This window comes from Apium graveolens, chromosome 7 (genome assembly GCF_009905375.1).
Source record: "Apium graveolens cultivar Ventura chromosome 7, ASM990537v1, whole genome shotgun sequence".
NCBI lineage: Eukaryota > Viridiplantae > Streptophyta > Magnoliopsida > Apiales > Apiaceae > Apium > Apium graveolens.
Window position 1 is genome coordinate 16,677,780 of NC_133653.1, and position 12,748 is coordinate 16,690,527.

The window sequence follows — 12,748 nt, forward strand, 5'->3', positions numbered from 1 at the left end:
CTGGTTCAACATCTTCAATTACTTTATACGTCTTCTTCATTTTCTTAGCACGGGCTTTCTTGGTTTTCTAAAACAATTGCAAATAAAAATAATTAAAAAAACAGACTAAACAAACACATAGTACATATATTAACCATACTAAAAAAGCATTCTGACCTTGGCGGCCAAAACATGAGAAGTACTGCTATTGTTTCCTGCAATTATCAAGTTTCTCGGCCATGCAATAAAAGTTCCCATGGCTTCTTGAGCAGTCAAAATTTCATCCCCGATAGGGAAGGGAATCTTAGCATCTCCTTGAATGACTTTAGTGATAGACACCCTTGCGTTCTTTTCTCCAAGACTTACTCCATGGATAGTCTTCTCATGTCCTTCGGAAACGTGTACTTCATCAATTGTTGCACAAGCAACAATGTTGCTCAACGATCCAACAGCCAATCGGCATACAGAACCACCTGAAGAATCCACTTTCATTTCCTCAACAGCCCTTCCATTATCATCCTCACCTGCCACCTTTTTATTATCCTCAAGCTCTACCGCTAAATCCACAAACAAATTATCTATCAATGTCACATTTTTATGATCATCCACATCCACATCAACCCCACCCTTAGAGTGACAGCTTGCCTGCTGGGAATTTGGTTTCGGACTACCATCATATTGTACACCATTTTTCGATGAATGTGCATTGTATTTTTCAAATTCAGCAGCCCAAAATGCATCTCTCTCTTTAATAATTTTTGGAGTCTCCTCTGCCATGTACTTTTGAATTGCCTCACGTACCCTTTCTTCCACTGTCCTCGCTTTTTTTTCCCTCGGAAGATCAAAATAAACCGACTGCTTCACATGAATTCCCTGACCACGTACTCTGCCTCCGTGCTCAGGCTTACCGAGCGCCATTGTTAACACATCATTAGTACCTTCAACTTTAAGCTTTCCTTCCTTAACCTCCTCCTTTATCTTTTTCTACAAAAAATTCAGTAACATTTTTCACCATAAGCACATACATCCTTTAAGCACATTCATCCTTTAATTAAAATATTACACAACTAACACCAATTTGTTTTTACTAGTTATAAGCACATTCATCCTTTAATATATTTAATTTAATAGATTCAATTGCAAGCACAAGAGACAACTTAGTTTACTTGGTGGTACAGGGGACCTAGTAAGTACATTCATTGACAAACTAATCCAAGGATAAAAAATATTAAAATAAAATATTAACCAACACAGAATACAAAATATAGACATTTAATATTATGAACCAATTTTCAATGTAAACATGTGTATTTGATTCTCTTAGTGAACAGGGGATTATTAAAATATATAATTAACTACTAATATTAAATATGATACAATCAACATGCTACTAGCACTAAAGGCATACAAACAAATCCTAAGTTAAACTAGAGACCACTAATTCGAATTATACATTGTAATAGAAAAAGATAAACTGTAGAAAGGCTTCATGTGTATATAATTTATTAAAATTTAACTTTTGAAACTTAAGTTCCTTATTAAAAAATACACAAATATGTGCATCAAATAGAATGGACAATTATATTAATAACTTACAATTTCCTTAGCTTTTTCTGCAACTTCATCATTTAAAAAATTACCATCTTCGTCCATCCTTGCTAGGATCCAAGTGTCCGACCGATCTACTTCCTCTGCATCTGGATGAGATTCAGTCTACATTTACATGTAAAGGATCACCTTAGTAATAACATAAACATGCTTGTAAAATTAATATGAAGCAAAAAATGTGCATGTTATTCCATTTCACTAACCCATTCATTCTCGAGATTAGCATAACCTTTTCGAGACATTCGATGTGGATATTTACTCAGCTTCCTTCTTTCTTGTTGTTCTTTATGAATTTTCTTCATAAAAAGCAGCAATAAGGTTAGAAGATCATAACTAAGTAAATATTAAAATGAATAAAGCTAAGTAGAAATATACCAGAAACTCAGGCGACGTGCGATCAGCAACAAATATGTCCCAGTGTGATTTTTCTATAAAAGTAAAATCTGCAGGAGGATGTGCAAAAAATTGAGGTTGATCCAGATAAGGAAAAATGTAGTACTTGGTCAGCCGACATTTAAATTCCCTCCATTTTGCCCCGGCCGATCTGAATACCAACTTTTTTGCAGACTCAGGTACAACATAAGCCATCTACGTACATATACCAACAAATTTAAAGTTAAAAGGTGCTAGTTAATGAAGAACAAATAATAAAAATAAAAGTTAAAATGATGGAAGTTATTTATATTCATTTTACCTGCACACAGTCCCAAATTTTTGTCTTTGTCTCTTTAGGAACACATTTCCAAGAATCATGCCAGATCGGGGTTTTGGTTCTTGCCAAAACTCCAATATATGATTGCATCTCTTTACCTTCTTCACCATATGGCTCTCCTTTTGCATTAAAAGACACAGTAAGTTTGATCCCTCGGATCTTGCGTTTCACAATTCGGTGCATTGTTACACAGCCTCGCTTCAATAGTTTTAGTCCTTGAGTATTGTCCGGTTTGGTAACAACTTTTTCTCGTTTTCTTTTCTTTGATATTTTCTTTTGTAAGTTTTCAGAAATGGCCTTCTTCACAGTTTTTGAGGGAGAACTCAATGGAGTGGAGGTCTCGCTATTCGTGGACTTTGTCTTTCTTAAAGCCCTTAGCACACTCATTGTCCTTGGATGGGGTGAAGATCGTGTCTTTTCGAACCCATTCCTGTGAGACGCTTTCTTTTTCAAATTTCCCTTATCTATCTGCCTTGGTCTTCTTCTTAGGAGTAGCCATAACCTATGAAGTACACAAACAAGGAATAAGTACAACATTAACATGACAGTAAACTCAATAAAACTCAAAGACATTACAGGTAAAAGAACCTAAAAACAACAAAAGAATAACCATCTGAGATATCTTAACTTTCCCACTTAAAAGCGTATTATAAATTTTACTTAAAATGACACACTTTGAGTGCCTAAACTAACCAGAGATGTACACAAACAAACATTCAACCACCAATAAAATCTAGCTTATAATCGTACAACTTACGGCATGTGAATAAAGATAAATTATCCATTTATTATAGGACAGTAGCACAGGGCACATTCAACTAACTAATCGACTGCAGAGTAATAACAAACAAACCAGTAATTTCATCTCAAAAATCAATAGAAACATGAAACAAAAAACAAGAAATTAGCACAGTTACAAGATTTCAAACAGAAATTAGCACCCTATTAATATCCATTTGGAACAAAAAACAAGAGAATAGCAAGAACCAGGGGTTTCATCATGAGATAATTACAGTTTAAAACCAGGGGTTTCATCATCAACACTCAACACTCCACAATTGCATGCAAAATTTACATAATAAAACAAACCAAAGACACTCCACAATACCATCAAACATTGCATGCAACATTCCGCAAAGCAAAGACACTCCACAATACCATCAAACAGAGCATGCAACATTTAAATCTCATAAAATATTGAGTTAAAAATAAAAAACCCCAACATAGATGAGGGCTTTACGGTCTCTAATTGAATTAGAAACATACCAGTATAATCGAATGGAAGAAGAGGAAGAAGATTGTGTGAAGAAGAGGAAGAAGATTGTGTGAAGAAGAGGAAGAAGATTGTGTGCAGAAGAGGAAGAAGATTGTGTGAAGAAGATCGCCGTGAAGAAGAGTAACTGATGATGGGGAAGAAGGGGGTTGGGGAGTTATGACGAGGAGTAACTGATGGGGAAGAAGGAGGTTGGGGAGTAAAGTTTTTGGGGGATATTTCGGGGATACTAAAAAAAAAGGGGGAGATGAAATTTAAAAGAGAGGGAAAATGAAAAAAATTCACTTCAAACCAACGGCCTAGATACAGATCTGGTTTAATCCAACGATCAACAAAATCTGTTATTATTTAATTTTTTTTAAACCTAAAAATCAAAAATTAAAAAATATATAAATTATCCATATATTTGGAGATATAGTAACTGTTGTAAGATCAACTATCACATAACGGTTCTTACAGGATACCGTTATCATATCCTATATTATTTAAATAATAGTTGTGTAACGGTTTCTTACACAAACCGTTGTCTCATATATTTTCCAACAAGAGTTTTTTGTCCTAAACCGTTGTCTATAATCTAAAACAAAAATAAGAATAATCTATTGTAAAACTTTTAATTTTTAAATGTTCGATGTTTGCGAGTGCACATATGTTGATAAAACATTTGACGTAATCCATAAAAGTTAAATTTTTGGTACCTTAAAAGTTCGATAATCTGATTCGAAGACTTCGATTATATCACTATAAACAAATAATAATAATAATTAAGAATATTACTATAAACAAACGTAGATTACGCTGACAGAGACGTTTGTGAATAAAAATTTATTAAACAACTAATAATTAAGGATATTAAGTTTCTCTTTGTAAAATTTTAAAATAATTAAAGTTGGAGTTGTAACTAGGGTGGAGCACGGTTTGGTTTGGGACATTTTTTGGCCAAAACTGAAACTAAAACCATATGTCCTTAATTTTAATATTTAATAAATATAAGTTGAATTTACGACTTATAAGTTGATAAGTAAGTTATGTTTCAAGATGTCAATCTAATCAAAATTCATTAATTTTAATTAGATGTTGAATTGTTGAATTATGATTTTAGTGAAAATAAATGTTAAGCTATTTTATTGAAAGCTGAAAAAGACTTTCATACATAAGAAAAAAGAATTACTATCGTTGGGATCTGATTCTGCAGTAGAATCAGATCCCAACGATAGTAATTCTTTTTTCTTATGAATGAAAGTCTTTTTCAACTTTCAATAAAATAGCTTTACATTTATTTTCACTAAAATTATAATTCAACAATTCAACATCTAATTAAAATTAATGAATTTTGATTAGATTGACATCTTGAAACATAACTTTATAAAATAAAGTTGATGAAGAAGAAAAAATCAAAATATATTCAGAACAAAGTACGTCGTTACTAACATTCAACTTATCAGCTTATAAGTCGTAAATTCAACTTATAAGTAGGGTCGACTGATAAGGTGACTTATAAGGGGTTACGGTTACGATATAAGGATCACTAGGGGAGGAGAATTTATGATTATGCCTCCTGAGTTAGAGTATGTCCCTAAATGCGGTTTAGCTTGGTTCACGTGGTTTGCAGGCTATTGCGTGAACCCGTAGGGTTTACCCAGTGCGCACCTGAAGGGTAGCGGCTGCGGGTTACCTACAATAAAAAAAATTATTTGGGGTTAAGATAGGGTTTAAAGTATAATGTTTAGAATAATTGATGAATATGCTTAATAAGAAAGATTCAATTAATATAAAAACACATCTGAACATCTTTTTCTAGAAAAGGTATCAATATTGTATATGATAATCATATTCATATTCGAAGCACATCCATATGTTTGGATCATTGAAAGGGTGATTTAATCATCCATATAATTGGATCGTCGAAAATATTTACAAATTTAAAAAATATCGATAAACATGGGATATCAACTCCAAAAAGTCGAACTTATCGCTAGTGAGTTATATGTAACAGTTTACAAACAACTATTTAATCTAGTGTTGGGCAATAGTTTTTCAAAAACACTATTATGTAAAACAATATATAGTTCGGAACTCCCAATTGTCGATACGATCAAGTTGTAAAAACAAATAACAAACTAAAGATAATTAGATGATTTATTTACCGATCGTTTAACACTAATAATATAAAAAATATTGAAATTGAAAATGATAATAAAGACATTCTAAACGATTCAAACTACACTAATATCTATTAAAGAACATTTTCACAATTTTTCGTGTAATATAAATTCGATATTCTTATTACCGACATACTATTTCGTTAAAATAATTTGTGATTATTTATTTTTTAATAAATTATATAATTTATTCCTCTATATTAATTTATTCAAATACATAAAATCCAAATTATTGTGGTCCTAGAAAATAAATGAATTAATATTATTCAAAATATTTTAATTTATGAGCCATGTAATTCTTATATAATAATTTAGTTGAGACTTAAACATATTATTAATTACTTTTTATTTCAGACATATATTTGTTCAGACATATGTATCTGTCGGAACAAGAACACATTTATTTACTTGGTAGTTAGGCCGTTCATCCATGTCCATGTGCTCTCAAATCCATAATACTCTCAAATCTATGCTCAAATTCATGCTAATACTCTCAAATCTATGCTCAAAATCGTGCTCATACCCTCAAGTCCTCGAATCTAGATATCAAATCCATGTCACATCAAGATTCCAAGACATCAAGATCTCGGGTTTTAAATTTATTTTCACACTTGAACAGGTAAGTACAGTCTTTTATGAAGTCTGGTTTATATGTACTCTCTTTTGAATTCATTTTGATGAATTCATTCTTTTGTGATTCTGAACTAGGGTTCATATTGATTTGGGGGAAATATAAAGACTTCACAATTCATTTTTAAGAAGCTATAAGGATAGGTAAGTACTTTAATTTATGCATTTGGGTTATATAAGTCCTCTGTTTTGAATTCATTTTGATGCCTTTTTTACTTCAATTAGGGTTCAGTTATAAAGATTTTGGGGAAATTTAAAGATTTCATAATTTAGTCTGAATTTGAGGTTCTATTCAGACTTTTAAAAGATGGATAGGTCATGGTTAAAAGCGGATAGAAGAACGAAAGAGTTCAAAAAAGGAGTGGAAGATTTGTTAATATTTGCATTTGAGAATGGTTATAATGCAGAAAAAATCAGTTGTCCATGTGTAAACTGCGCACATAGTAAATCATGGAGAGCGCAGATAGTTAAAAACCATCTTTTTCAAAATGGTGTTGATCAAACTTATACACGTTGGATATGGCACGGGGAGAATAATTCTGTAGAAAGTTCTAATGAAACCGACACTTCGGAATCTATCAATCAAGGCACCTCAAGAATGGGTGAACGTGACGAGGACGACGACGATGATATGTCTTCTGATGAAAGTTCGGACGAAACCGACACTTCTGATTTCATTAACCATGTTAAAGGTGAACATCAACCTCTTTATCCTGGATGTGGGAGGTACACTAAGATGAAAGCTCTGGTCCAGTTATACAACTTGAAAGTGAAGCATGGTATGTCTGATTCATGCTTCAGTGATATTCTGTTATTACTTGGCTCTTTACTTCCAGAAGGCAACAACATCCCTTCTTCCTTCAATGAAGCAAAAAAAACCTTATGTGCATTAGGAATGGGGTATGAAAAGATACACGCATGTCCGAATAATTGTCTCTTATACCGTGGCGATTTAGATGAAGAACAAACTACTTGTCGCGTATGTAAGGCCTCTAGATGGAAATTGAATAAAAAAGGAGATGAACTTGAAGGGGTCCCTGCTAAAGTTCTATGGTATTTCCCGCTGATACCAAGATTATGAAATTTATTCAATACACCTCACATTGCAAAGGACATGACGTGGCATGACACCGAGCGACAAAAGGATGGTAAAATGAGGCATCCGGCTGATTCAATAACATGGAAGGAAGTCGACCAAAAATGGCCTGATTTTGCATCAGAGACTAGGAACCTTCGATTAGCTTTATCTTCCGATGGTTTCAATCCTTTTCATGGAAACCGTACTGATTACTCAAGCTGGCCTGTTTTGCTATCAATTTATAACCTTCCTCCATGGCTTTGTATGAAGAGAAGGTATATTATGCTCTACTTGTTAATATCTGGACCGACTGAGCCTGGAAATGATATCGACGTGTTCCTTCAACCACTAATAGAAGATCTGCAAGAGTTGTGGCGTGGGAAACAAATGTACGACACTTATAAGAAAGAGTCTTTCATGCTTAGGGGCATTTTATTATGGACAATAAGTGATTATCCTGCTTTAGGGAACTTGTCAGGAAATGTTATTAAAGGGTATAATGCGTGTACTATTTGTATTGATGAAACAAAAGCTACTAGGTTGGTTAATTACCGTAAGACGGTGATTATGAGGCATCGAAGATGGTTGCCCCGTAATCATCCTTATAGAAGGCAGAAATCAGCTTTTGATAACACTGTGGAGAAGGGGGTCGCCCCTGTTCCATTAACCGGAGAAGAGGTTTTTCAAAGAGTACAGCATTTAAGGGCCCATGTATTTGGAAAGAAACAACGGCAACCACGATGGAAGAAAGGTGAACCTCGACCTGTTTGGAAAAAGGTTTCAATATTCTTCCAACTTGAGTATTGGGAATTTTTGCCAGTTAGGCATGTTCTCGATGTGATGCACATCGAGAAAAATATATGCGAAGCCCTTGTTGGAACTTTACTAAATATTCCGGGGAAGACAAAAGATAGGGAATCTGTCCGTCTTGATATGGCTGAAATGGGAATAAGAACGGAGCTGAGACCTAAGACTCCTGGAAAGAAAGAAAAGGTACCGTTGGCATCATGGAACTTAACGCATGTAGAAAAAAAAACAGTTTGTTCATCATTTCTTAAAATGAAGTTGCCAGATGGATTTTGTTCAAATATTAAGAATCTTGTAAACATGGAAAATCTTCGGCTTGTTGGAATGAAATCTCATGATTGTCACACGATATTGCATCATTTGCTTCCAATCTCAATTCGATCAGTATTACAAAAACAAGTCAGGTGCACAATTATTAGGTTTTGCCTTTTCTTCAAGGCAATTTGCAGTAAATTGATCGATGTAGACAAGTTGGAAAAAATGCAGAGTGAGTTAGTGGAAACATTGTGCCAGCTTGAAAAGCACTTTCCCCCTTCGTTCTTTGATGTGATGATCCATCTCTCAGTTCATCTCGTGAGAGAGGTTAAACTTTGTGGGCCAATATTCCTTCGTTGGATGTATCCCTTCGAGAGATATCTAAAAGCGTTTAAAGGATATGTACGGAACCCGGCTCATCCCGAAGGGTGTATTGCTGAGGCATACGTTGCCGAAGAGGCGGTGGAGTGTTTGGTGAATTTTGAAAAATCTAGCATAGGAGTGTCTCAAAATGCAAAGTATGAGCAGAATGCAAGACCTCTATCTGGTGCGACATTGATAAAGCCGAGCGATGAGGACTTGCATCTAGCACATTTGTGTTTTCTCCAAAATACAACTAATATTAGACCATATTTTGAGTAAGTTAGTGATATTTAAGTGTGTGTTATTTCATTATTTTATGCACTTTGATTAATATACTAAAGAAAGTGATTTTTCTCGCAGCGAGCATATGGCATCTTTGATGACAAGATACCAACAACATGAAAATGATGAAGTCTGGCTTAAATCAAGCAAAATGCAGAATTTCATAAATGGTTCAGGAAAAAGGTATAATTGTTATTTGAATAAAAACATCATAAATAGGCCTAGTTTATATTTTTCCCTGGTAAATGTATTTGTTATTTGTTTATTTAAGCAAACATCATAATTAATATTTATCAATTTGTTTTAAATAGATTCAATCAGAATTGTTGGATGACCATAACAACATACCTGAGGAGATAAGGTGGATTGCTGAAGGGCCCAACAAGAATGTCCCTACATTTAGCGGATATAGAATCAATGGTGTTACGTTTAGAACCAAGGAGCGTGATGACACTCGACAAGTTCAGTGTAGTGGTGTCTGTGTCGTTGCAGATACAATGCTTGTACAGGGTAAGGAGAAGAATATTGAACATACTTCACAGACCTACTATGGAGTTATAATAAGTATATGGGAGTTGGACTATAACAAATTTAGAGTCCCAATATTTCGTTGTAATTGGGTAGATATGAACCAGGGGGTTAAGGTAGATGACTTGGGATATACAATTGTTAATTTGAACAAATTAGGTTTCGTAAATGATCCGTTCGTGCTAGGAAAACATGTTAAGCAGGTTTGTTACATTGATGATCCTCTTGAAAAACATTGGTATGTCGTGTTGAAATTACCGGAAAAGAACTGTTATGAACAATGTGACGATGAAAATGATGGATCAGTAGAAATAGAACTTGAGAATGAGCTGCACTTGCCAATGTTTCCCAATGTTGACGAACTTGATGAGGAAAAAGCTAGTTATATGCGGGACGAAGATGAATGGATTCAACTCCCATGATGGTAAAAATTACCTTCTTTTAAGTTAATTTCCTAGAAAATTACCCCAGCATGAGTTACCTCTCTGCCTTCTATAATTTATTTATTCGTAAATCTTTTTTTACTTCTCGAATTATTATTTGCCAAAATTTGATAATTTTAATTAATCAGTGTCAATTACGATTATTGTTTTAATATCTATGAAGTTAGCAGTTTTTTTAATTTTTATAAATGATTTATCATACTGGAATTTGTCATTTTCTAATTTATCGCTCCCTTTTTTCTTGATTGTTTGGACTGTCTGGCATTTATATGTTGGATTCAGTGTCATCTAATTATTGGACAGTAGTGTTGATGGGCCATAAACCCTGTTAATCTTAAATTTGTAACCATGTTCAGTTTTTTTATTTTTCTTTCAGTGACCAATGTGATTATTGATCCGGATTTCATTGTTTCCCGTTTTTGCCCATTTTCGTGGAAAAGCCTGTTTGATTGCATTATTGGTTTTATGGACATGCCTAATTAAAACTGTTGGTCGCTTGTCAAGGTTTTGGTTGGAATTCTGATCGAATAAGGTGTTCATATATGATACCCTGCTTCTTCTCTGCCAACAACTTGTTACTGGGGGTGGAGGGTTACCAGCACCTTCTTCCACTGTCTTCAGCTGGAGGAATTTGGTCCAAGTCAACCGGTGACGATTAAAAAACGGGAACTTACTGCCAATGAAAAGACCCTGGTCTAGCTGCAGAAAAAGTCAAGAACACGGGTATTAGAAAGACACAGCGAGGAAGAAAATACTCAATAATCATCTAACATCAACTCATCAAGTTTCTTCAAGAAATACTCTTGATATTTTACTTATTTATGAACTTTTATCAATTTGCTTACCTGGAATACATTTCTTTCACCCACAATTGCTCCATTGACAAACTTTGTGTTGTCTCTTGTTATATTAGCCTGTAAGAATGCCATTCGATCAATGCCAGTGCCACTGAGGGTTGTCGGAGGTCCATCAGCACTTACGCCTCCACTTGGCAACACCCTTTGCTCAGCTGGACATATATTACTACTTTCATCTCGTGTTGTTATCTCTTCCATCACAATTCCATAAGTGAACTTGCTTTGACGAGTGAAATTCTGCAATAAATAATTATTTGTTGGGTGTGATAAGTAAGCTTACATAACATCTTAATAAGTAATTTGGTTTGTGAATTATCCAATTGAAATTAGTTGTTGACTTGAGGAAATATTCTGATTTGCCAACTTGATTGAGGGTTTTTTGCTAGTCTATATTGGTTGGATGATATTTTGTTAGGTAGTCATTGGTTGGCTACTTTTGGATTAATTTTCTGGGGATTTAATATATATACAACTCATTTTTTTCATTTTAACATTACTCAGAGACAACAGTTTATAGATAATCTATTAAACCATCTTCTACCTAGAGTTTAGACAACATGCCTGAAGAACCAAACCATTGTGTGTTTAAGTTTCTAACAAGTTTTTTACATCTCAAACCGTTGTCTATTAGTTAAATTAAAATAGGAGGGAGAATGAAAAATAAATAATTCAAAACAACCTCTAAAAGTATCTTTTAAAGTGTGGTGTTTAGACAACGCGTTATAAATCTGTCGTGTAAATCTTATAAATATAATGCTTTAAAACACCATTATCTGTGGCCTTTCCTTTTAACAATGGTATAAACGCACAATTGTTTGATTTTTAATGAGACAAGGGTAAGAATAAGCACTTGTCCAAATTACACAACATAAGCAGCAAAACCATCGTCTTAATCTGATAAATGGTTGTTATTTAACAACAGTTCTAGCGTGTTGTCTTAGTATTCTAAGACAACATTTTAGTTTGCACACTGTTGTCTGATTCCATGGGAGGGCATAACAAAGACAACAGTTTTTGAACTAATAGATAACTATTGTCTGTCCTTAAGCTCACACAACTGTTTTTTTTTCAAAATCATTTCACCGTTGTTGTATTTTTTAGGACAACGGTATTTTTTTAACCGTTGTCTTTCAACCGTTGTCTGATTGCATTTTTCTTGTAGTGCATCCTGCAATCATCAGTCAAACATTTTTAATGCATTCATTCAACCTACACTACCATTTACGACGGAAAAATTTACACCGAAAGAAAGAAATGAAAGAACCTTGACAGTGAAGTCATGGATGGATTGCACACTGCTTAATTCAGTGGCCATTTTAAAAATCTTGAAACCTCAAAAATATAAAAATAGTTTTTTTGTGTGTTTTTTGCAAATGAAGTTAATATTTTGTATAAGTTGATGAGAAGAGAAGAGGAGCTCAAAGCCTATATATAGACATTTACCGTCCTGTTAGCAATGACGCCGATACAAAAGATGTGGATGTGCATATAGATTCGTTGTGGTTAATATTGTGACACGTGTCTGACAATTTTAGTGCAGTTAGATTTTAATAAAGATGAGAAATTATTGAATTTAAAAGAAAGATTAAATTCGAATAAAGTGGCTTTCACATTTTGGAAGTGTCGATGTAAAATAACAAGTTTTGTTGTTCAAGATTTTGTGTAGATGGAATTTGATTATTCTAGAATAGTTATATCAACTTCATGGAATACGTCACAAATTTAAATTGAGAAATAACAAGTAACTATTTAAAATGATACTCCCTTTATT

The 12,748-nt window shown here is 33.8% G+C and overlaps 1 protein-coding gene and 1 long non-coding RNA gene across 2 annotated transcripts in view; both read right to left on the reverse strand.

Annotated features, from left to right (window-relative positions):
• The window catches only part of LOC141671285 (glutathione S-transferase T1-like), a 58,979-nt gene that overhangs the window by 15,382 nt on the left and 30,849 nt on the right, over positions 1-12,748 (reverse strand). The window lies entirely within an intron of this gene.
• Positions 1,594-2,429, reverse strand: LOC141671602 (uncharacterized). Its single transcript, XR_012555183.1, has 4 exons — positions 2,282-2,429; positions 2,087-2,175; positions 1,791-1,883; positions 1,594-1,692 (listed from the first exon to the last, which is right to left on the reverse strand). It is a non-coding gene; the product is annotated as an uncharacterized LOC141671602 (long non-coding RNA).